Genomic DNA, 22,837 nt, shown 5'->3' on the forward strand with positions numbered 1-22,837 from the left:
CCCCTCAGCAGTCATGGGGCCTGTTTCCCGGTTTTTGAAAGCACAAGTGAACCTCGCTGAGGGCAAATCCCACCAGTGGAGGCGGAGAGTCCAGAGAACAGCGGGTCAGGCCCAGTGATGATATTCCAGCAGCGTTTACTGTACTTGAGGAGTGTACCACGTCGAGGCACCGGAGAATTGCGATTTGGCGTGAACCCGGTGCTCACCATGGTTTTGGCGTCAAAACCAATTCTCCGCTCAATCACATTTTGTGATTCCGGCATCGGCCGATGGAGAATCCTGTCCAAAAAGTTTTGGTAAACGTGGCTCTCTTTCCAGCAATATTCAGGTTCAATTATTGCTTCAGAAAGTCAGCACATTCGTTCAGGCAATTGTGCAAGTGTATGTAGAGTAAGAAAATAATCTTCAACTCCTGTCATCATCATCCAGTTAGCAGGAACAGTTCCAGTGGGCGGCACGGTAGCTCAGTGGTTAGCACTGTGACTTCACAGCGCCAAAATCCCAGGTTCGAGTCCTGGCTTGGGTCACGTTCTCCCCGTGTCTGCGTGAGTTTCCTCCGGGTGCTCCCGTTTCCTCTCACAAGTCCTGAAAGACGTGCTGTTAGGTGATTTGGACATTCTGAATTCTCCCTCAGTATACCCGAACAGACGCCGGAATGTGGCGAAGGGGCTTTTCATAGTAACTTCATTGTAGTGTTAATGTAAGCCTACGTGTGACACTAATAAGGATTATTATTATTATACATATATATGCGGCTCGCACAGCGGCTGCTTGCTCATGTGCAGTTTCACTTGATTTTGGGCAGGATTACTCTTTGTACTAGATACATTTTCTTGAAAGTAATTAATATTCTGCCTGGCCACAGGCAGTGATTGGGTCCTACCCAAGTGGGATGGTTTTCAGAGAACCAGTTGGGTCCTGGATGCTCAGAGAAGAAGCTGTGCGTCTCTCTTTCTCTTTCTTCAAAAAAGCTGCAAAGTTAACCAGTTGTATTTGCTTCATATTTAATTATAGTTATTATTAATAAAAATTAATTTTGCTTAAATTTACAAACCTGGGGCGAGATTCTCCGACCCCCCCCGCCGGGTCGGAGAATCGCCGGGGGCTGGCGTGAATCCCGCCCCCACCGGTTGCCGAATTCTCCGGGACTGGATATTCGGCGGGGGTGGGAATTGAGGCGCGCCGGTTGGCGGGCCCCCCCCGGCGATTCTCCGGCCCGGATGGGCCGAAGTCCCGCTGCTAGAATGCCTGTCCCGCCGGCGTGGATTAAACCACCTCTCTTACCGGCGGGACAAGGCGGCGCGGGCGGGCTCCGGGGTCCTTGGGGGGGCGCGGGGCGATCTGGCCCCGGGGGGTGCCCCCACGGTGGCCTGACCCGCAATCGGGGCCCACCGATCCGCGGGCAGGCCTGTGCCGTGGGGGCACTCTTTTCCTTCCGCCTTTGCCACGGTCTCCACCATGGCGGAGGCGGAAGAGACTCCCTCCACTGCGCATGCGCGGGAATGCCGTCAGCGGCCGCTAACGCTCCCGCGCATGCGCCGCCCGGAGATGTCATTTCCGCGCCAGCTGGCGGGGTACCAAAGGCCTTTCCCGCCAGCTGGCGGGGCGGAAATCAGTCCGGTGCGGGCCTAGCCCCTCAAGGTTAGGGCTCGGCCGGTCAAGATGCGGAGGATTCCGCACCTTTGGGGCGGCGCGATGCCCGACTGATTTGCGCCGTTTTTGGCGCCGGTCGGCGGACATCGCGCTGATTACGGCGAATTTTGCCCCTGGTAACTGTAATTGTTGGACTGCCAAGGGCCAAAGATTTCAGGTTTTTTTTCTAAGAATTATTGGTTAATTTCAGTTGCATTGTGACTCCAGGTCAAGTGGGGCTGGAAATGACTGCGGCTCCAGTTCAGGGGGGTCGTAACACTGGGCAGACACCTTGCATAGGTGTGAGCCAAATAAAAATGGCAGATACCAGAGAAATGGAACTCAGCATATGAGCACATGAAGGGAGGATTGAAAACTGCCCGAATACCCTTCCCGAACCCTTTAACCATATCAATGGAATGTCGACAATCAAGATTTAAACCATGTTTGTCTTCTGATTTACAGGGCATTCTGGCTGAAGTGCTCGCCTGAATTTTGCAATGTTAGTAATTGAAGACAATAAGCGGGGGGGGGGGGGGGGGGGGGGGGGCATGTATTTGTATGGTGCCTTGTACAAAACATTTTGGGCGGGATTCTCCGATCCCCCGCCGGTTGGGGGCCTTTGATAACGGCACCCCGGCAATTCTCCGGGCCCTGATGGGCCGAGCGGCCGTCCATATTTGGCCAGTCCCGCCGGCGTGAATCATCACTCAACTCACGCACCGGTGGGACCTTGCAAGTGAGCGTGCGTGGGCAGTCCTCGGGGGGCGCGGGGGGATCCAATCCCGGGGGGGGGGTCCCACAGTGGCCTGGTCCGCGATCGGGGCCCACCGATCTGTGGCGGGCTTGTTCCATGGGGGCACTTCCTTCTTCCGCGCCGGGCCCCTGTAGGGCTCCGCCATATTGTTCGGGTTCCGGCGCGGAGAAGAGAACCCTGCGCATGCGTGAGAATACGCCGGCCGTTAAGCGCATGCATGAACTCGTGCCGTCCCTACGGCGCCGTCTGGAGCGGCGCCAACCCCACCGGTGTCAATCTAGCGCCCTAGAAAGGTGAGAATTTCTCACCTTGGGGGGCCGTTGGCGCCAGAATCGTTGGCGCCGGTTTTCCCACCGGCGTGGGGACTTAGTCCCCAGAGGGGAGTATCCCGGCCTTTATAGCCAATGAAGTACATTCGAAGTTACTATTGTAATGTGCAAAATGCAGCAGCCAAATTGCACCGAGCAAAGTCCCACAAACAAGATAATTGTTAAAACGTTGCACTTATGAAATGACCACTGAAAGTTTCAAAGTACTTTACAGCTAATGAAATACTTTGTAGAAGGGTAGTTATTTTTGTAATATAGGAAGCGTAGCAGCCAAAATGTGCACAGCAAGCACCCACAAACAGTAATATCATAATGACCAGATAATCTGATTTTGCGGCGACAATTGGGAAATAAATAATATTCTGGACACAGGGAATTACTCTTCAGTTGGAGTTTCCCAGAATTTGCATTGACTTCAATACCCCCTCCAACAACTCCCAGCATCCCTTCAACCATCATCGTTGAACCTTCATCATCCTACCCTAATGGATCCCCCTGCCCCCTTTAACCTTCACAATCCCTTCCTATCAACGTATCTTCAGTTTGCCTTCCAGGACCCATGAGTTGACACCATGGATCCCTGCCTTTTGTCCTCTTCCCCCGCCTCCCATGCCCGCTCACACCTGCACATCCCACACCACCCCCATGCCTGCAATCCAACAATGTCCTTTCCATGTTCCCGCTCCATGCCACCTCACCCATTCCGTCACCCCGCAACATCTCTCTCTCTCTTCTATCAGCCCAACCGATCCACCCCACCCCCATTTATATGCCTCCACACCCACCCCACCTCTTCATTCCTCTCCACCAGCCTAATCACCATCCCCAGCACCATCACTGTCCAACAGTACCTCATGCAGCCTTCCACCTGCAGCTTGAAGATTCCATTACTACATTTGGTGTTCCAGGCACATGCCCAGGCACTGCCCCTGGCACTGCCCCTGGTACAGGTGAGCACTGTCTTGTGCTGGGGGTTGATGGGGGTGCTGCTTGTGGGTGCTCACCAATGCCTATGTGGGGGTTGGTCACCCTGACGCTTATGTGGGAAGGTCATCCCAATGATTGTTTGAGAGGTTGCCCGATGTTTGTGTGTGTGTCGGGGAAGAAAGGGGTTGCCCCGATGCTTGTGGGGAGATCCTCCATTGCCTGTGGAAGATGGGGGTGGGAATGGGGGTGCAGATTGGAGCGCATTTTTAAGATGGTGGTCTTTGTGGAGCCAGCCTTGCCGATTCTGTTAGGCACTACGCCACCAGAGTCATGGCAGAAACCCCAGATTTTAATTGTATAGACTATTTTAAAACCTTTGCGAAAACCTGCAAGTGCAGCTGGACTGGTTTTCCCACCTCAGCGGTGCTCTGAGGGGACAATTTCACCCAATATCTCCAACAATGCCGCACTTCCTCTGTACTGCACTTGAGATTCAGCCTAGATTGTATGTTGAAGTTCTGGCATGGGACCTGAATCCACAACATTCTAACTCACAAGCCAGAGTGCGACCAATTGAGCCACAACTGGCACACAAGACCAGCTAACCTGTTCTATTTTAGTGGCATAGGTTACGGGATAAATATTGGCCAATATGCTGGAGAGAATTGATTGACTCTTCTTTGGCATTGAAAAGTGCCAATGGATTCTGTACATCTTGCTTACTGGGCAGGTAAAGCCTCAGTTTAATGCATTTTCTAAAGGACAGCACCTCCAACTGCACTGAAGTAACTGCCGAGAAATTACACCAAAGCCACTGGCACATGAAAGCACAACCTTCTGTTTTAGAGGTAAATTGAGCCACATCTGATAGCAAACTAATATTGAACACTAAGATATAGGTTTTATAAATTGCAATCTGAGGACATTATTGTCTGGTAGCTAGCCACAACAGGCAAGAAACCCACTGTCACCAAACCCATATATTACTATTTCTGATAGTAATGTTGTATTGCTTTGTGCAATATAAGTTACTCACTTGCTTCTTCCAGAATGATCTTTTACTCGATATTGATTAACACTCGTATAATTCCAATTAGAGGAAATACTGTATTGAGTAATGTTGACAAATTAACTGTGAGTTTGTTCCCTCTACAGTGCTTAAACTAGATGTTACATGAACAAGATTGATGAAGAAATACTTATGATTAGTTACACCCGTGCTGAGCTGTCTTTGGCTGCTTGCGGTCCCTAGTCCCTATCCTTGTGAAGAGATGGATCGTGGCTTGAGTCTGTCTGTTTATACCCGTCTCTACTGCTGCCCTCTAGAGATTACTTAGCTGCTATGTCTATACATTAACCCCTTGTGTACATACAGATATTCAGATCACTACATCCCCCTTTTTTCTTTTACATATTTTCTCTACTGTTTTAAAGAAAATTGTACGAAATAGGTATGTAGATGAGTACAAGTTGTGACGATATTGATAATTATACAAAGCCAATTAATATTTATGAGTCCAATCTTTATAAATTTAGTCGGTAAAGTTTCTTTCTTCTTCTGTTGGATCTTCTTAACAGTTGAAGTGGTGATGTTGATATTTTAATGTCTTTCTGAACGTCGTCAGTGTTCTTGTGTTTAAGTGCCAACAAGTCATGATGAGGTGTTCGAATGGTTGAATTACATTTGTTGTCTGACCTGGACTTTTTTCTGTGCTTGCAGTATCGATTCTGTATATCTTCTGCCTTGGAAACTGGTTTGCTTGTTTGTTTTGGAGCAAATATAAATTTGTGAGATCCGTTGTCATGCCATGTTATGTTTGTACTCGTGTCATAGTTTTGACTGTGCTGTTACATTGTCCTTCATATGCAGAGTTTTACCATGTTGTACAGGTTGTTGTTTCGTTGTTGTTGTTGTTTCTGTTGTTTTGTTTGTTGTTGTTTTTGCTGTTGTTGTGCTCAATGACTGTTCCTGGCGGATAATTTGAGTCATTGTCAAACTTTTCAGTATCAGTGTCCTTTGTGGTATCTGATGTTTCATTGAGCTTTATGCTTTGAGGTTTGTGTGAATGAACTGATGTTGCACTGATCTTGGTGACATCTGTCCTTTCTGGTAGATCTGATTCATTTTTGATTCCTTGGCACTCCTCTTCTGGAGTCATTGCTGGTTGATCTGCTTCATCTTTAATCTCTTGGTGCTCCTCTACTGGAGTCAACGTCGTCAAGGTTTCAGTTTTGTGTAGGTTGTCAAGAGTAGATGAGGTTTTGATTGACGTGGTCTCACAGGACTCATGTGTAGTTTTATTTTGATTGCCAAGTTCTATTTTACAGACGGGCTGAGATCAGTCAGTCTCGCTGTGATCTTGCACATCTTGTATGCTGATTGTGATCACTGTGTCACTATCCTTACATACAGTGGTTAGACATTCATTGTCTTCTTGTTGTTCATCAAATAAGGTAGATACACCTTCATCGTCTTCTTTTTGTTGTTCAAGTGAGCTGGGTAGACTTTCATAGTCGGCTTCTGGTTGCTCAAATAAAGTGGATAGACCTTCATAGTCGTCTTCATTCATGGTTGTCGCTCTGGAGTCTTTAATTGCTTCCATTTTGGAGTCTGTCTATGAGCTCTCTGTGGAGGCGTCTATCGCTCTCTCTGTGGAGTCATGCAGTGTTCTCTCTGTGGAGTCGATCAGCGCCCTCTCAACAGAGTCGGTCAGTACTCTCTGTGTGGTCTTGTTTTCCTTTGGCTATTTGACAGGTTGCTGTCAACCAACGTATCAACGATCTGCCATTGCATCATGGTATTGGATTCATCTAACATGAATAAAGTCGTGTTGAGCTTTTCAACTGTGTTGCTGACGTTATGATGATCATATCCGAATAACTCAGACATGTTTGAGTAGTATTCTTCAGTAAACAAATCAACTTCTTTGGTTTCGGATTTGTTATTGTGCTCTTCACTTTTAATTAACAAATCATCTCCTTTAGTGTTTTGGATTTGTTATTGTGCTCTTCATTTTTCTCTTCACTTATAATTAACAAATCATCTTCTGTAGTTTGGGACTTGTTAATGAGCTCTTCATTTTTAATTAACAAATCATCTTCTTTAGTTTTGGATTTGTTAATGTGCTCTTCACTTTGGATGCTGCAAACTGTTTGTTCCAGGGTGCTGCGGAAGTTATTTTCAACTGCTGGTTGACCTTCAGGCAATGTTGTGCCTTTTGAGGTTAAAAATTTGGGTTTTGTTCCTTTAAGAGTCTTATTTGTGATTTTCGGGCAGTTTCCCTTTAAGTGGCCGTGGTCTGAGTCTTCTGACGTCATGATGCTTGTGACGTCATGCGTAATAATCAACTGCGCATGGGCAAATTGATCTTTGGACGGTGTGTGATCTTTTCTCAACTGCGCATGCGCAGCTTCTTGCACATGCGCGAATCGATTTTCAACCAGTGCCACTTTGCTCAATTGCACATGCGCATGCGCAGAACGGAATTTTGCCGGTTTGCATCTTTTGTGGATGTGCACATGGGCGTACTGGTTTGAATCGGAGCTGCCGGCATGGAGAAGTGGTTTTGAACGTAGAGACAACATTGTAACTGACTCGACATCGCGATGGACTTTTTGTATCTTTTCACGGTAGTAATACTCATTATACTGTTCTTTACATTGTTCGTGAGTTAAACACTTTGAATTGCGATTTCCAGCGTTCAATCTTTCCATTTTAATCATGATTATCTGAGCTCCTCATCACATATTCCCTGCACAATTTAGTCTCTGAGCATTGAGTCTTTTAAAGCAGCAAAGTTGCAGGCTTGGGCTAGTGACTTTAAATCTGTGACAAAATTGATGAATGATTCTGCATGTTTTTGCAAACGTCTTTTGAGCCTGAATCTCTCAAAGATTTCACTTCTCTGCGTTTTGCAATGGTCTTCAAATTTTTTAATTATTACATCAAGTTTGCTTTTATCCTCCCTTTCAGAGTAAGTGAAAGAGTTGCATATTTCTACAGCCTGCTGTCCTGCCATGTATAAAAGCAGAGCTATTTTACTAGCTTCAGAAGCAGTGGCCAAATCATGTGCTTCCATAAAGATATGGAATTGCTGTTTTAAAAGTTTCCAATTGGAGTTAAAATTACTGTTAGATTTGTATATATGGTCAACATTTATTTTGTTATGTTAAATGTTGCGAACGGTTATGCAAAAATTATGTTTTGATAAAAATTTGAATAAAAATAATTTTTTTTAAAAAAAGATTACTGTTAGTTTTGAGTAGATGTGGAGCTTGAACTTGGTCCAGCGAGCAGATTATTCTTCCAGGGATCAGAATGCTGCGAAGTCATCCAAAGTCGAATATCCAGTACAAATTTTATTTTTTTCTTTCTTTCGAGTTCTATCTAATCCATCCAGTAAGGTTTCTTGTAGTCAAGCCTGGTACCATATTATATTAGTATTTCTGATAGTTAATGTTGTATTGCTTTGTGCAATATAAGTTACTCACGTGCTTCTTCCAGAATGAATTTTAACTTGATGTTGATTAACACTCGTAGTCTCCCAATTAGAGCAAATACTTTATTGAGTAACGTTGACAAATTAACTATGAGTTTGTTCTCTCTACAATGCTTAAACTATATGTTACATGAACAAGATTGATTAAGAAATGCTTATGATTAGCTACACCTGTGTGCGCTATCTTTATCTGTTTGCGGTCCCTAGTCCCTGTACTTGTGAAGAGGCGGATGTTGGCTTGAGTCTGTCCATTTATACCTGTCTCTCGTGCTGCCCTCTACTGATTACTTAGCTGTAATGTCTATACATTAACTGCTTGTGTACATACAGATATGTAGATCACTACAAAGACCAGGGCCGCGATTCTCCCCTACCCGGCGGCTCGGGGGGTCCCGGCAGGATAGAGTGGCGTGAACCACTCCGGCGTCGGGCCGCCCCAAAGGTGCGGATTTCTCCACACCGTTAGGGGCCAAGCACTCATCGTGAGAGGCTAGGCTCGCGCCGGAGTGGTTTCCGTTCCACCGGCTGGCATGGAAGGCCTTTAGCGCCGAGCGGCGGAAGTCCGTACATGCGCGGGAGCGTCAGTGGCCGCTGACGTCATCCTGGTACAAGCGCAGGGGGGGGTCCCTTATGTGTCGGCCAACGCGGAGGCAGTGGCTGAGGCGGAGGGAAAAGAGTGCCCCCACGGCACAGGCCCGCCTGCGGATCGTGGGCTCCGGTCGCGGGGCAGGCCACCGTGGGGGCAACCCCCGGGGCCAGATCGCCCCCCCCCCCCCAGGACCCCGGAACCCACCCGCGCCGCTAGTCTCGCCAGTAAGGTAGGTGGGTTGATTCACGCCGGCGGGACTGGCATGTCAGCAACGGGACTTCGGCCCATCATGGGCTGGAGAATCGCCGGGGGGGAGCCCACCGACTGGCGCGGCGTGAGTCCCGCCCCTGCCGAATATCCGGTGCCGGAGAATTCGGCAACTGCCGGGGCAGGATTCGCGCCAGCCCCCGGCGATTCTCGGACCCGGAGGGGAGTCGGAGAATCCCGCCCCAGGTAACCTGTTCTATTTTAGTGGCATAGGTTACGGGATAAATATTAGCCAATATGCTGGAGATAAATGGACAGCACGGTAGCATAGTGGTTAGCACTATGGCTTCACAGTGCCAGGGTCCCAGATTCGATTCCCGCTTGGGTCACTGTCTGTGCGGAGTCTGTACATTCTCCCTATGTCTGTGTGGGTTTCCTCCGGGTGCTCCGGTTTCCTCCCACAGTCCAAAGAAGTGCAGGTTGTTGTTTTGGGCGCTCTGGATCCGTGGAACACATACAGTTCACCAACACTTGAAATAGTGCAACACTATTTTGTTGAGTCATTAACAGTTTAACATACTCTCACTGTGGGATAACACAATATTAGCTTTAACTAAAGACCTTTGCCTTGTCCTAAACAGTCGATGCACTCAGCACATGGTGAATGTCTGTGCTGCAGGCTGTGAGCTCTGTCCTGCTAGGAAGCTGCAGCTCGAATGAGCGGGAACTCTGATGCCCCCTGTCTTTATAGTGCGTTTGCTCTAACTGGTGATTGGCTGCGGTGTTGTGTGTGTTGATTGGTCCCACTGTGTGTCCATCAGTGTGTGTGTCTGCACCATGATATACTGGTGTATATTATGACACAGGTTAGGTGGATCGGCCATGATAAATTGCCCTTAGGTTAGATGGGTTTGCTGGGTTACAGGGATAGGGTGGAGGTGTGGACTTAAGTGGGGTGCTCTTTCCAAGAACCAAATGGCCTCCTTCTGCACTGTAAATTCTATGTAAATTCTAATTTTGTGAATTGGTTGACTCTTCTTTGGCATTGAAAAGTGCCAATGGATTCTGTACATCTTGCTTACTGGGCAGGTAAAGCCTCAGTTTAATGCATTTTCCAAAGGACAGCACCTCCAACTGCACTGAAGTATCCACCGAGATATTACACCAAAGCCACTGGCACATGAAAGCACATCTTTCTGTTTTAGAGGCAAACTGAGCCACATCTGATAGCAAACTAATGTTGAACACTAAGATATAGGTTTTATAAATGTGCAATCTGAGGACATTACTGTCTGGTAGCCAGCCACAGCAGGCAAGAAACCCACTGTCGCCAAACCCACTGTCATCACCATATTTTGAATGCCAGGTGGGAAGATAAATTCCTGATACCAAAGTACTTGAGGAAGTTCTGATTCAAGTACTGATTCAAAAAACCTTTCTCAAAAATGGCCTCTGTTGGTTTGGTCATTTATATCAGACGAAAGGTGTGGATATGTCAAAAGGACTTACAGATTAATCAAAGCCAATGGGCGAACAGAAACTGAGACTAAAAGACTTTTCTAAGAGGGCCTTTCAACTTGGGTGCTGCAAACTTTGAAGGTGTAACTAACAATAAGGCTACAATGCAGTGTTGCCGCTGAATCAAGGGGCCAAAGAAGCTAGAGCAAGGACAGAAAAGATTGCAAAGAGAAAGGTGCATCAGGTCTCGAGCTTATACTGTGCAGGCTTCATCGTTCACCCCTGTGATCAGGACTGAGCAGCGCAGCCTTTAGATTCTTCTTTAACTCACACTGCTGCAAGATAATTCAGCAGCTTTGGCACTTGCACCATCATCATTTGAGATGACAACTGCTGTGTTCACTGTTGGCTGGAACACCAGAACTCACCTGCTCTTCAAATATTGGTTTTGGATCTTCTACGTCCACTACAGAGAGCATTGTTTTAATTTCTCATCCAAAAGAGAGCATCTCCCACTGTGAAAGTCTCCCTCAGAACTGAATGGAACAGTGTTTAGCACTATTGCTTCACAGCGCCAGGGTCCCAGGTTCGATTCCCGGCTTGGATCACTGTCTGCGGAGACTGCATGTTCTCCCCGTGTCCGTGTGGGTTTCCTCCGGGTGCTCCGTTTTCCTCCCACAAGTCCTGAAAGTCATAGGGCGGGATTCTCCCCTACCCAGCGGGGCGGAACGTACCGGCGCCCAGGAGTGGTGTGAACCACTACGGCGTCGGGCGGCCCGGAAGGTGCGGAATCCTCTGCACCTTCAGGGGCTAGGCCAGCGCTGGGGTCGGATCCGCGACAGCCAGCGTGGAAGGGCTTGGCGCTGCGCCAACCGGTGCCAAAGGGCCTCCGCCGGCCAATGCGAGTTGGCGCATGCGCGGGAGCACCAGCGTGTGCTGCCGTGATCCCAGCACATGCGCAGGGGGGGTCTTCTCCGCGCCGGCCATGGCAGAGGATGACAGCAGCCGGCGCGGAGGGAAAGAGTGCCCACACGGCACAGGCCCGCCCGCGGATCAGTGGGCCTCGATCACGGGCCAGGCCACCGTGGGGCCAGATCCCCCCGCACCCCCCCCCGGGGACTCTGCAGGCCGCCCATAGAGCCAGGTCCTGCCGGTACGGACCTGGTTTGATTTACACCGGCAGGACCAGCCGAAAACGGGCGTCCACTCGGCCCATCGTGAGCTGGAGAATCGCCGGGGGGACGCTGCCAGCGTACACCGACTGGCGCGGCGTGATTCCTGCCCCCGCCAAAACCCTGGCGCCGGAGAATTTGGCAGCCGGCGTCGGGGCGACGGGGCGGGATTCACGCCGCCCCCCGGCGATTCTCCAACTCGGCGGGGGGGTCGGAGAATCCCACCCTCTGTTAGGTGTATTGGACATTCTGAATTCTCGCTCAGTGCACCCGAACAGGCGCCGGAGTGCGGCGGCTAGGGGCTAACTTCATTGCAGTGTTAATGTAAGCCTGCTTGTGACAAGAATAAAGATTATTATTATAACCTGGATTAAGTGATCAAGTCCAGTCTTGCAAAATCATCTTTTTGTTTATAAATCATTTCTTTGTGTGAAACACAGAATAAGACATTTTAAGTGATGTTGTTATCAGTCATCATAACCATGGAAAAGTTAAGGTTTAGAAAAAGCCAGGGCTCAAATATAAAATGATTTTGTAAAATAAAAGTACCAATCAGCACAATATCTCTACCTAATCTGTCTTCATCCCTCCCCGATGCCAACAATTCTGCTGCATGGTTCCACCATTTTCTATTTGAATTTTCAGTATTTGATTTGCTTTTATCCTTTCAACTCAACAGCTCTGTAATTTTGCCAGATTTATTTAAAAGTTTTAGCTTCAGGAGACCGTAGGGACTGAATCAATATTTATAGAATTTACCCAAGTAATTCTGGTGTCTGACTAGTTCAAGGCGTTTCAACAATTGTGTATTGCGATAAATTCAATTCCCCACTCGATGGATTTTCTGAATTGACATTTCTGACTATCAATCAACACCTGAAAATACAGGGATTGGACGTGTTGCTTGTGACGCTGAGGTTTCATTGCAGAATGGTGTATTCTCAGCTGCAACCTTCAAAAGGTCTCAAACATAAATCTCGGAAGACTCAGGCTCAAGCCTAAATTTTTGTCGAAAACTGGAAATTTGAAATTAAAAGAGAAAATGGTGAATTATGCAGTAGGATTATTGGCATCTGAGAAGGATGAAGGCAAGTTAGGCAGGCACACACCACTGATTTATGCCTCAAGTTCACAATATTGTTTTCTATTTGGGCTGTGACTTAATTCTAAATGTAAATTTTTTCAGTATTCAATTATTAAGATGACTGATCACAGTATGAAGCACACAAGATTTCCTACTTTGTGCTTGTATACAATGTGATGCAAATAATTTGTTTCAAGTAAAAGACGATTTTGCAAGTTTAGCAGCTCTCTCACTGACCTTGACTATTTAAATGAAGCTGACACTTCTAGTTAATCCTGAAGGAGTCCTGCACTGTGAGAGATGTTGTTTGTTGGATGAGAAATTAAATCCAGACTGCACGGGCGGGATTCTCCGACAACCTTGCTGGGCCGGATAATCGCCGGGGGGTGGCATGAATCCCGCCGCCGCCGGCTGACGAATCCTCCGGTGCCGGGGTTTTGGCGGGGGCAGCACCCCCCCCACGGCGATTCTCCAGCCCGCGATGGGCCGAGCGGCCGCCCGTTTTAGGCCGGTCCCGCCAGCGGAAATTAGACCTAGTACTTACCGGCGGGTCCTGGCTCTGAGGGCGGCGTCCGGGGTCCTCGGGAGGGTGTGGGGGAATCTGGCCCCGGGGGGTGTTCCCCCGGTGGCCTGGCCCACCACCGGGGCCCACCGATCCGCGGGCGGGCCTGTGCCGTGGGGGCACTCTTTCCCTCTGCACCGGCTGCTGTGGACCTCCGCCATGGCCGGTGCGGAGACAAACACCCCTGCGCATGTGCTGGGATGACGCCAGCACACACTGGCACTCCCGTGAATGCGCCAACTCACGGCGGCTGGCGGAGAACCTTTGGCGCCGGTTGGCACGTCGCCAAGCCCCTTCCGCGGTGGTTGGCGCTTCGCCAAGCCCCTTCCGCGCCGGTTGGAGAGGCGCCAACCCCGCCGTTGCCGGATAAGCCCCTGAAGGTGCAGACGATTCCGCACCTTCCGGGCAGCCCGATGCCGGAGTGGTTCATGCCACTCCTCGGCGCTGGGAACCGCCCGCCCCGCCGGGTAGGGGAGAATCCCACCCTATCTCTCCCAGGTGGAGGTAAAAGATTCCCTATCATTATTTGAAGATACTAAATATATGGGGTGGGATTCTCCAATATTGGGCCCATGTCCCCACTGTTATGTGCCAGGGTTTAGAGAACCCCAAAGTGTATCATGGAGTTCACCTGACCCACAACGTTTACTAGATTGTGGTATGGGGAGCACATGGCCCACTCTACAGGTGTGGTACAGCAGACATTGAAAAGTATTTTTTAAAGCAAAACAATGTTTATTCGATGAACTCAAGTTAACCTTTTTAAAACATGCAGTGAATATCTTAGCAACCATTAATTCAAATACAACCCCCAAAGACTACAACACTAAGTAATCCTTTAAGCTTTCCTTTTATCATCCATACGACTTAAAAACAAAACCTTTAACAGAAGCACATAAGGTTAAAGTCACTACTGAAAACATTTATAATTCTGAATTCACCGAATGATCATGAGATAGTCTTTTGATGGCAGAGAGAACAGCAGTAAACCTGCTTGGCCTGGCTTCAGCTCCAACACTGAAAACAAAACTAAAACACACCCTGGAGCAAATAGCCTAAAACGAAAGTAAAAAGTGGACAGACAGCCCAGCTCCACCCACTCTCTGACATCACTGCAGTAATAAACACTCATTTCTTAAAGGTACTCTCACTACAGATACTTATATACATACCCATTTATAAACAACCATTTATTAAAGGTACTCTCACATGACACAAACAAGGCAGAATACAGAGCAACCACAAGAAACCCAACAAATAAGTACAAGGCAAAGCCGCCAGCACTTAAACCAGCACACGCTCCCCCTCCCACCCTCCACAGCTCCAGCAACAGCCCCACATCAGGTGGACGAATCATTTCGGAATTTTCCTGCCGATATGGGGCCCTGCACTTCCGGTCGGGGTCCGCTCATGCGCAGGCGGCGGCCTGCGTCGCGCGACTAGGCGGACCCACACCGCGGATAGGCACCAAGAGGATAGGCCCCCCCTGAGATCGCGTGCACCCGCGGATCACTGGCCCCGTGTCGGTAGACTAACCGTTCTGGAGGCCCCACCGGTGAAGGATCCCCGCCCCCAACCAGGACGGCCGTGGACTGAGTCCGCAGCCGTCACACTGAGTTCCCGACGGGTGGGACCATGAGAGAACCACGGCGTTGGGAACTCAGCCAGACGCACTCGGTGAATGGCTGCAGTGGCCCCCGACCGGTGCTGCGTTGACTGTGTGCGCGTGATTGGTGCCGATTCTCTGGGGACCAGAGAATTGTGGGAACGGAGTCGGACCCGATCTCGGGTTTGACATCCATTCTCCGCCCCCACGCCGATCGCGATTTCGGCGCGTAGGCTCGGAATATCGCGCCCATGGTTTGGCCTGTTGATGGCCGGCGGCAGGATCTTTTTGTGCCGCCACTGTCAATGGGACTTCCCACTGAATCCATCCCACGCCACCAGGAAACCAGCGGAAGCGCAAGATCCCGCCGGTGTAAACAGCTGGAAAGCCTCACTCTATGGACGGAGTTCTTCAGTCGTCGGGATTCACTTTTCCCGCTGGCAACACACCCCCACCAGCGGGTTTCCCGGCGGCTTGGGATGGTTCCAATGGAAAACCCGATTGACACGTGCCAGGAAGGTAGAACCCCACCACGAGCGAACGGCGCACCTCCGAGAAACACGTGGCTGGGGAACCGGAGAATCCCGCCCTATATATCTTCTTTTTGTTCCTAAAGTTCAATCGTGCAAAATAGATTTGCAATGGAATTTACTTAGTGCTTCCTCTTCTTTTGAATCAATCCCATAATCCTTTTCCTTCTCCTCCAAGTCCCAGGCACAACTTGGGGTCCTGCTGAATCACCTATGACAATAACAATTTAGAATTTTGGATTTATGGGCAGGATTTTCCAAACCCCGCCCCGTGGCATGTTTTCCGATGGTGGAGGCAGCACGGCTTTGGCGGGCGCCAGGGTCTTCCAGTCCCGCTGGTGTCTACCAGGTTTTACTTGCCCCACACCCTCCGCCACTGCAGGGGGTTCCCATTGGTGGCACCGGAGGTTACCGTCGGCAGGCAGGGACGGAAAATCCCACCCGATATTCTTGTTCTGCAGCAAATCTTTAACTGACGCATTTTCCAATTATGTGATGCAGATAGAATCAGACAGAAATGATTGTAGGTCAGCGTCTATTATTTGTTCTCAGGATTCGGACAGAGCTGACAAGACGCCCTTTTCTGGCCATCGCTGAAGTGTGTTAAAATACTATTTTATTTGATGCTGGAATTCACAACAGAAAGGTTTAAAAGCTGTACATGCTGTGTGAATCAATCTTTTAAAATCAACTCTCAAAATCTGACAGGTCAGCTGATGTGATCTTTAATTCACTGAACATTCAGCAATGGAATTATCATTCTTTCTAGCATCATAACATTTTTTTTTCTTGGGGATTCATTTTTTCTTGATGGGCTGAGTGGCCTCCGGTACTGTAATCTTTCGATGGGCACGATTCAATGGCCTCGTTGCACTCATGTTTGCGAAACCGTTTGTAACACAATTGGCCTGTTCTTGTCGGCGAAAATGGGATCTCGCCGTAGCGAGGCGAGAAGCCAATTATCACCACTTAAGCCCTATATCCATACAATTAACAAGAGCCACCCCATATCCAACAGCCTCCCACAATTGAGCATCCTCCCCAGCAAGTGGTCGTGCTGATGCTGATTAGTATACCTTTTTAAAAACGTGAACCTGGCCAAGGGCTTCTGTGGGGAGCCGAGGAGGTGAGCAGCCAACTTTGCTCACAGGCAATGAGCACTGGGTATGCTGCTCCTGGGATTGCAGGAGATGGGGGGCAACCAGGGGATGCAGCCCCGGTTGGTTTCCAGTTCCAGGGGAAACCCTAGTCTCTGTCTGTTTGCCCACCCATAATTCCCACTGACCATGGAGGCATTTGGGTGCGTGGGCTGAAGGCTATCGCTAATAGGGAATTGACAGTCATGGTTAAATGAACACTTCACATGTCCCAAGCGGATCCCCATGGGTGCGCTTGCAATGTAGTATATGGGGCTCATTGCCTCGCACCCCAATAACCCTTTGATGCATGGGTTGTGCTTGAATCTGCATGAGGCAGCACCACAGACACAGCAGTCAACCTTCGATCACCCAAGGGATGGGCTCCAGCCGGGGCACATGTCTGCAACTGGGTGTGCGTGGGCAGGCTCTGTCAGGAGGAGGGAGGCCTTCCCTGCTCTTACGTTACATCTAGGTGTATCCCCAGGGTGCACATTAGAGGTGGAGGCCGCCAGCTGCTTACCACGTCTCATGACGTTCAAGGCTCCTGTCAGACATCCTCTGGTGGCCCCTTCGCACTTGGCGGCCTATGCACAACCATGTCACCCTGTTCCGGGTGCTGACCTCGAGACGCGGCCTTGTCAGAGGGGTAGAATCCGGGGGAGCTGGTGACCACCAGCCCGTTATGGGCGGATAACGGTACCTTGGGGAATTGTTGAACGTAACCTCCCATTGGTGTTTCATGGAACAGCAGTGGGCATAGCCCCTACCTCAGAGTCACTTTGGGCTCAGTTTTGGCACATTTGTCTCTGAGTTAGAAGGCCATGGTTTGAATTACACTTCAGAAGACATGAACATGTAATCAAAGTTGACACTTCAGTGCAATACCGAGGTGGGGGGGGGGGGGGGGGGGGGGGTTGGTGGGGGGTGTTCCCTCTGAGATGAGAGGCTTAACTGAAGCATCAACTTCCCTTCCAGGTGGACATAAACAATCCTGTGACACTATTTAGAGAACAGCAGGCGAGTATTCCTGATGTCCTGGTGGGCAATTTCTATTTCTCAACTAATATCATTAAAACAGATTTTCTGTTCACTTTTGATGATTGCTAAAAAGAAAGAATGATGTGCAAATTCCTCCATTATAACAGTAGCTTTGGGGGGGGGGGGGTTTCGCAGCCTCTTAGAGGCTTGTACAGTGGGAGGTCGGAGTTGCAAGAGATTTCACGAATTCTCCACGTTTACTGGCAGAAAACAGCAAAGTTAGGGGGCGTGATTCTCGCTCCCGCGCGGGTTGGAGAATCCCCTGGCGCGCCATTTTTACCGACGCCGGTCCGACGCCCTCCCGCGATTCACCCAAGTGGCGAGAATGGCCCCATCGAGTTCTGCGCGGCGCAGGCCGGAGAATCGCCCGGGACACCCAAAATGGAAATTCTCCGCTACACCCGCTATTCTCCGGCTTGGATTGGGCCAAGCGGCCTGCCCAAAACGACGGCTTCCTGCCGGCGCCATCCATACCTGGTCGCTGCCGGCGGGAAAAGCGTGGGAACGCTGGGGGGAGGGCGGCCTGTGGGGTGGGGGCGAGGGGGGTTCTTTCACCGGGGTAGGACTCAAAAGGGGTATTGCCCGCGATCGGTGCCCACCGATCAGCGGGCCGGCCTCTCTGAAGGAGGACCTCCTTTCCTCCGCACCCCGCAAGATCCATCCGACATCTTCTTGCGGGGCGGCCTCGGGGAGGATGGCAATCATGCATGCGCGGGTGTTGCCAGTTACGCCAGTTACGCGGTACCGGCCGCGTCATTTACGCGGTGCCGGCCGCATCATTTACGCGGCGGCGCTTTTACGCGGCGCCAATGCCCAGCGCACGCTGACGACGCTGCTATCGCGACACGCCCCCCGGGTTTTTCGCGGCCCCGATCCTAGCCCATTTTCGGGGCCTGAATCGGTCGAGATCGGGGCCGTTTTGGCCGTCGTGAACCTCAACGGCATTCACGACAGCGTGGGCACTTAAACGCGGGAGCGGATAATGGTGCCCAATATATTCCCATGCCAGAAGCTTTTCATTGTGTGGGATCTCCTGGCAATTGACACGTCCGTTCATGCTGGAACTGCAGTGCCTGTTGAGCCCCTGAAAATGATGGTGCCTCCATTGTGTGGTAGTTAATTACTCTGTGTTTGATTGTGTGTGTGTCTAGTATTCGTATTGTGTGTGTGATTAGTTAAACCTTGGTGAGGGGACTGCGAAAGAGAAAGTAAAGTGAAGCAAGAATGAAAGAAGACGTTTTAAATCACTGAATAAAACTACCTGTTCGGATATGGGGTGTACCATCTCTGTATATCTCTGAGGCATAAAAGTACAACACATTGCGACCTAGCCATTTCCACGGGATGGCCTCAGCAACACTCTCACTGATGGTACTCATTGAGGGCCATAGGCCACCCTTGCATTAGGCTGCGTTGCAACCCTGCCCTCCTCTCCTAATTGGATAGTTAACACAGAGGCAGCCAGCTTATTGGTTGCTTCCCTGCAAAAGTTCACCATAGGGTGCAAAATCCAGCACCATGTTTTAAAGCAATAGTTTTCTTTGGCCGTGAAGTGCATTGACACATCCTAAGGTTTTGAAGAATGCAATATGAATGCAAGTTGTCTTTCCTCACTCTCTTACAGACTTTAGGAGGCTTTATATGTCCCATTGGAGTGAAGGATTTTTGCCATGCTGCACCACACATTTGAAATTGCTTCACTTAAAAATTTATAAGAGATGAGGAGTCATGAGATGAATACGTTTTTTCTCATCCGTACATTCTTCATATTTAGCCATTACATTTGAGCTATCTCTATCATAGGCATTTTGTAGCTGCAACTCAAATTAATGACAATTAGTTCTTCTGTTTGTCACATTGAGTTGAATGTTGAGTTTCCTTTTATTTAGAAACGAAGGTGCATTTTTTCTAAAATTACTGTTTTCTACAACTATATTCTGAACTAACGTCGCATTGACTGTTAATCCATAAGACATTAAAATAGATTTGTCGGGGCAGCACGTAGCCCAGTGGTTAGCACTGTGACTGCGGCACTGAGGACCCGGGTTTGAATCCTGCCCCTGGGTCACTGTCTGTGTGGAGTTTGCACATTCTCCCCGTGTCTGGGTGGGTTTCACCCTCACAACACAAAGATGTGCAGGTTAGGTGGATTGGCCACGCTAAATTGCCCCTTAATTGGAATAATAAATAAATAATTGGGTGCTCTAAATTTATAAAAATAAACAGATTTGTCTTTAAACTGAAAGCTTTCAGATCAATAGCCAACATTCTTAGCCTTGATTCAATGGTAGCATACTTGACCTTGAGTCAGAAAATTGTGTTTTTGTGTCCGACTTCAGACACTTGAGCATCTATCTAGGCCGGGATTTCAGTGCAATACCGAGGGAGTGCTGCATTGTCAAAGCTGCTGTCTTTCAAATGAGAAATTAAAGCAAGTTATTGTCTATGCTCTCATGGCACTATTCAAAGAACAGCCCAAGAACAAAGAACAAAGAACAAAGAAATGTACAGCACAGGAACAGGCCCTTCGGCCCTCCAAGCCCGTGCCGACCATGCTGCCTGACTAAACTACAATCTTCTACACTTCCTGGGTCCGTATCCCTCTATTCCCATCCTATTCATGTATTTGTCAAGATGCCCCTTAAATGTCACTATCGTCCCTGCTTCCACCACCTCCTCCGGTAGCGAGTTCCAGGCACCCACTACCCTCTGCGTAAAAAACTTGCCTCGTACATCTACTCTAAACCTTGCCCCTCTCACCTTAAACCTATGCCCCCTAGTAATTGACCCCTCTACCCTGGGGAAAAGCCTCTGACTATCCACTCTGCCTATGCCCCTCATAATTTTGTAGACCTCTATCAGGTCACCCCTCAACCTCCTTCGTTCCAGTGAGAACAAACCGAGTTTATTCAACCGCTCCTCATAGCTAATGCCCTCCATACCAGGCAACATTCTGGTAAATCTCTTCTGCACCCTCTCTAAAGCCTCCACATCCTTCTGGTAGTGTGGCGACCAGAATTGAACACTATACTCCAAGTGTGGCCTAACTAAGATTCTATATAGCTGCAACATGACTTGCCAATTCTTATACTCAAGACTTCTCCTTGTGTCAATATTTATCCCTCAACCAGGGCAGCACGGTGGCACAGTGGTTAGCACAGCTGTTTCATGGCGCCGAGGTCCCAGGTTCGATAGCGGCTCTCAGTCACTGTCCGTGTGGGATTTGCACAGTCTCCTCGTGTTTGCGTGGGTTTCACCCCACAACCCAAAAGATGTGCAGGGTAGGTGGATTGGACACACTAAATTGCCCCTTAATTTGAAAGAATGAATTGGGTACTCTAAAAAAAATTTTTTTTAATTATCCCTCAACCAATAGATTATCTGGTGATTAAGTCATTGTCTCATTGTTATTATGGGACCTTTTTGTGCGCAAAAAGGTAACTCCGTTTTCCTACATTACAACAGGACTTCGTTGGTGGTAAAGTGATTTGAGACATCCTGGGATCATGGAATACACTATAGAAACACAGATCCTTTTCTTCCTTGTGCATCAAGGGGATTGGAACATTTGCCATCTATTAATCAAGTGACAGAACAAAATATTTATTCTTAACAATATATAGAACAGTATTATACTGTGTTATGAGCAGCATAGATTTGATATAGATTCGGGTTAAAGTTGCTTTCTTCAACAGTGCGACTGTATGACAGCACCCATTTATCTATTCAAAGACATACATTGCTCACCAGTATGAACCGCTCTGTTCCAAACAATTTATGTTCTTAAAATAGGATTGTGTAGGTAAATGCTCTGGACTCTGTGAAATGCAAAGTAAATTCAAAGCACTCCATGAATTCAGAATTAATTTCACTTAGAATCCTTAATAACATCCAAGATAAGATATTCATCTCATTCATCTGGTTACATTCCAGACCAATGTTCAGAGATGATGTGGCATTGTTCCAACGTATTACATCAGTCATTCTCCTATCCTAAGAGGTTTGATGAGAAGTCAGGACTATGATATTACTGTATGCTGCTTAACCATCACATAAAGCAAAGGCCAATAGTTTGGAGAATATATTTTTACTAAGAAATAAACTATCAAAAAAATATATTTCAGGAAAATCAGTGTACTAAGAAACATTTCAAGCGACAATTATTTGCTTTGCATGTGACTGCAGTTCCAGAATCATCAGCTGAAGGACTCGAATATAAATGTTGAAATGAAAACCTTCCTAGTCCCGTGGGCCTTAGGCTGCTCTCCTCTTTTGAGAGAGAGCTGGCTGGTGGTGATTTAACCTGAGGGTCACTACACCTCAGATGAGGGACAAAGTTGAGAAGGCTTCATGATAAACCTCAGCTGGTACGGGAATTGAACCCGCTCCGTTGATGTTGCCTCACATCATGACTGTCCAGCCAACCGAGCTAACCAACCCCCCATTGAGAATATAGTGAAGTGATTGAAATATATTTTTGCTCTTAGAAATTCGGTCACGCCCATAAAGAGCCCACGGGCGGGATTCTCCCAATGGGCGGCTAAGTGCCGACGCCGGAGTAAAAACGGGAGCGTTTTACTCCGGCGTCGGTGCCCATTCCGGGACCCCATTCTGCGGCCCACAGGGGGCAAGGACGGCGCTGGAGCGGCCTATGCCTCAGATGAGGGACAAAGTTGAGAAGGCTTCATGATAAACCTCAGCTGGTCTATCTCAAATGGCGCAGGGCTTCAGGAGCTGGCATGGAGGAAAGTAGGTCGGAGGGCAGTAAGGCCGGCCCGCCGATCGGTGGGCCCCAATCGCGGGCCAGGCCACTAAGGAGACCCCCTCCGGGGTCGAACCCCACCTCCTCCCCACAGGGCGCCCCCGGACCCATCAACGCCGAGGTTCCGCCGCCTCAGAGGATGTTAGAACGGTGCCGGTGGGACTCGGCATTTTGTTGACGGCCGCTCGGCCAATCCGGGCCGGAGAATCGGCGTGCCGCCCAGGCCAGAGAGTCGGCGCATACCTCGACCGGCGCCATGCCGACCACGCCGCGCCGATGGCGCCACGCTGACCACGCCATGCCGATGGCGCCAATGCTCAGCACTGCGGAAAATTGCGTTGGGGCGTCGTGGCGCGATTCGTGCGCCGCCGCGCCGATTCTCCGACCCGGCGGGGGGGTCGGAGAATTGCGCCCCACAGTTCTGTGTTCTGCACAATATTGATGCTGAAAATGTCACGTACATTTTGAAGCAAAAGCCCGCAGCAGAGCAGGCTGCAGGGAGATGTTGAGGAGCAACAAACCTTTTCAAGAAAATCAACTAGTGCC

The sequence above is a fragment of the Scyliorhinus torazame genome, chromosome 17 (genome assembly GCF_047496885.1).
Source record: "Scyliorhinus torazame isolate Kashiwa2021f chromosome 17, sScyTor2.1, whole genome shotgun sequence".
Classification (NCBI taxonomy): domain Eukaryota; kingdom Metazoa; phylum Chordata; class Chondrichthyes; order Carcharhiniformes; family Scyliorhinidae; genus Scyliorhinus; species Scyliorhinus torazame.